Here is a 3,675-nt window from a genome sequence, read left to right as displayed (position 1 = left end):
TATATAAAAATGTTAAATATCATTGGTTATATAAAAAAATTCAAATTAAAATAACACTCATGTCTCTTCTCACCCCAGAAAGAATGGCAGTCCTCAAGAAGTCAACTAATAAAAAAATGCTGGAAGGACTATAGAGTAAAAGGAACCCTTATCCACTGTTGTTGGGGGTGTAGACTGGTATAACCACTATAGAAATCAAAACGAAGATTCATCAAAAACTAGGATTAGTGATCCAGTTCTACCCACTTATTATTCCCCTTCTAGGTATTTTCCCAGAAGAACTGTAAGCCTCATGCTATAGTGACATATGTACACCCCCTGAATTCCATCCCTGGTTCTTGGAAAAAAAAAGGTAAACTTGAGGCTTTCATATGTAAATGGGTGCAAATAGAAATCATACTCCTAAGTGAAATAAGTCAGACCCACATGTATAAACATCATATTGTCTTCCTAGTATAAGAATCTGAAAGATGGGGCTGGAGAGATGGCGCAGTGGTCTAAAGCACCTACTTGGAACAAGCTTGGCAAAGCACAGGGACCGCGGTTCAATCTCCCAGCACCACATGCCAGCCAGTCGTGCCCCCTGGTGGGCTGAGCTGGCCACACACACACACACACACACACACACACACAATAAATGTTAAAAAAATTTAAAAAAAAATCAGAATCTGAAAGAGTAAATAAAATCTGAAAGGTACAATAGATACTGTGAATGGTACAATGAATACTGTAAAAGAAGGAAGGGAAAAAGAAGTAAACATGCACATGTCTAGGATATCTTGGATAATTATATTGTTGATTTCTGCTGATCTATTGAAAGAAGCAGTTAATGCTTAAATTTTTCCACTTTTTTAATGTTTTAAAATAATTTTTTGACCAACTTTACAGGCTTATATCTAGTAAATTGAAAAACTAACTTGAAGACAACAATATGCATTATAACAACCATGTTGAATTCCTATCATTTTGTCTAGTGAAATTCTGTATCATTCCCTTTTTTTGTATTTTGTAGTCTCTTTAAAAGTAAAAAATATAAAAATACATAAGGTGATATAGAGAAGTGTAGCTACCATAACAGCAATAGAATTTATCACATAAAATATTTAATTTTCAGATAGAAATCAAATAACTTAAGGTATAAATTGGTATAAGTAGGTAGATGAAATAGAGCTAAATTAATTATCAAATTCCAAAACCTCTGAGTTCTTTGAGAACAAATTAAGATTGATAAATCTTTACTTTTTTCTATTAATTTCTGAAAGGGATGCATGTAGAAAAATGTAACTTCTGGAATCAAATTATAAAGATGTTCTGAAAGATATTAAGCTAAAATTATACTATAGGTATGTTTGATCTGAAATTTCTAATGTGAAAAGTAGTTTGGGTTTCAATACAAGTTTGTCCCCTTCTCTTTTAGACACTGGGAAGCAAAGCCATCCCAAAACAACCCCTTTCAGCAGCACTTCTGTTTCTAGGTCAGAGAAAGCTAGATCAAAATCTGAAGATAGTGCCCTTTCCACACACCGTAGCTTTGGATCTGAAGTGAACAAGGCCGCTAGCCAGTCTTCTTCTAGCAAGCAGATTCTTAAAAATATAAGTGAATCCATAAATGAACAAGATATTACTGATCGCACTAAAGGCACTGTTACTGACAAACATATAGTGTCCCTGAAATCTCTGGGAGGCAGAACATCCAAAAGGAAGAAAACTGAGGAAGGAAATGAACATGAAGTAGGCTGCCCCCAAGCCTCCTTTGATAAAGAAAATTCTCTTCCTTTTCCAATGGATAGTCACCTTGCCATGAACGGGGACCACGTCATGGACAGACCTCTGGATCTGTCTGATCCGTTTTCAGCTTTTCAGCGTCAAGAGAAAAGCCAAGGAAATGAGGCTTCCAAACACAGATTCAAGCAAGCGACTCTTTACGAAGCTTTTAAGCCCATCCCAAAGAGCTCTTCCTCAAGTCACAAGGCCTTGAATGGGAACTGCCTGGTACCCAAAGACTCCCCAGAGGAGCACTGTTTACAAGAGTGTGTCCACCAGACTTTGTGCAGATCCCCTCCACACAATCAGACAGCGTCACCTATAAAAGAAGAAAATTCCATCTTCAAAATCCCTCCACGTCCATATGGAACTTTGGAGACAGAGAATCTTTTTTGATGAGATGAAGGGTGGTGGTTCTAATAAGCCAACAAAAGTAAAAACCAGGTCAATCCGTGGAGGATGTGAGCTCACATCAATTCTTCAGTTAAATCCTTGCAGAATTGCCAAAACTAAGCCTAGCAACAACCAAGATGCATCCTTTAAAAATATCCAGTGGAGTGTAGATCCAGGAGCAGACCTTTCTCAGTATAAAATGGATATTACTGTAATAGACACAAAGGATGACAGTCAGTCAAGAGTAAGAGGAGAGACAGTAGACATGGACTGTACATTGGTCAGTGAAACTTGGCTTTTAAAGGTGAAGAAACAAAAACAAAAAGGAGAAAGAAGTCCAAATAGAGAAAGAAAGATGAATGATACCTTGGAAGATATGTTTGATTGGACAACACAAGAAGAATACAAATCTTGTTTGGCAGAGAGTTTCCCTCAGGTGGTAAATGAATTGAAGGAATTATCTGCTGCCATAAGGGAACCAATTGTACATAATGATAAACAAGATAAAGTCAAGCAGAAAGCGTTTGTAGAGCCATATTTTAAAGATAATGAGAGAGAGACTAGCCTACGAAATTTTCCTCATATTGAGGTGGTTCGGAAAAAAGAAGAGAGAAGAAAATTGCTTGGACATACGTGTAAGGAATGTGAAATTTATTATGCAGATAAGCCAGTAGAAGAAAGAGAAAAGAACTGGCTTCCCGCTCAAAACACCGATTTCGCTATATTCCACCCAACACGCCAGAGAATTTCTGGGAAGTTGGTTTTCCTTCCACCCAGACTTGTATGGAGAGAGGTTACATAAAGGAAGGTCTTGACCTTTGTCCTTGTCCAAAAAGACAGCAGCCTTACAATGCAATGTTTTCTCCAAAGAGCAAGGAGCAGAAGATATAGAGGCCGAAGAGGAAGCAGAAAAACAAAAAGCAGTTTCCTCCCCTTCAGTTGTTGATAGTTAAAGTTGTATTAAACATTGATTTTTGATTTTCTATAAATTGACTTACAAATCTTTTTCTATTAAAAATGTTTTTAAATGGCTTTTATCTAACACACACACACACACACACACACACACACACACAATGAAATTTCTAATCAAGAAGTTAGAAATCCAGTATGTTATGTCTGAATTTCTCCCACTTTATGCTTACCAATGACTCTTCTGCTTGTCAGATTCTAACCTCAATAAATCTGTCTCAACTGAAGGATGATTTCTTACGTCACTGTATGTATGTTTTAAATTCAAAATCTGCTACTTTTCGAATGATCTTAGGTCCTCCTCCTACCCACAAAGCGTCTAACAATTCCTCTTGCATGTGGCAGTTAGTCTTTAAAATATCTGAAGACCCTTTTTCTGTTTCGTCTGGATCTCCTGCTCTCCAGGCTAAATATATGCGATTTCACCAACCACCCCTTCCGTGGGTCTTTGTTAGGATAGGACCCGTATCAAGTTTCTCGGGGAAGGGAGACTATTGTTCATTTTCCCTGACTGAGGCATTTGTAAACTTCAAAAATGTGATGTCT

The 3,675-nt window shown here is 37.3% G+C and overlaps 1 pseudogene; it reads left to right on the top strand.

The window, feature by feature from the left end:
• Window positions 1–1,365: 1,365 nt before the first annotated feature.
• LOC101570791 lies at window positions 1,366–3,191 on the top strand (annotated as a pseudogene).
• The last annotated feature ends 484 nt before the right edge of the window (window positions 3,192–3,675 follow it).

This window comes from Octodon degus, unplaced genomic scaffold, assembly GCF_000260255.1.
Source record: "Octodon degus isolate 3935 unplaced genomic scaffold, OctDeg1.0 scaffold00262, whole genome shotgun sequence".
NCBI classification, from domain to species: Eukaryota; Metazoa; Chordata; class Mammalia; order Rodentia; family Octodontidae; genus Octodon; species Octodon degus.
Note: the sequence above shows the minus strand (reverse complement) of the source record. Positions and strands in the feature narration are given on the sequence as shown.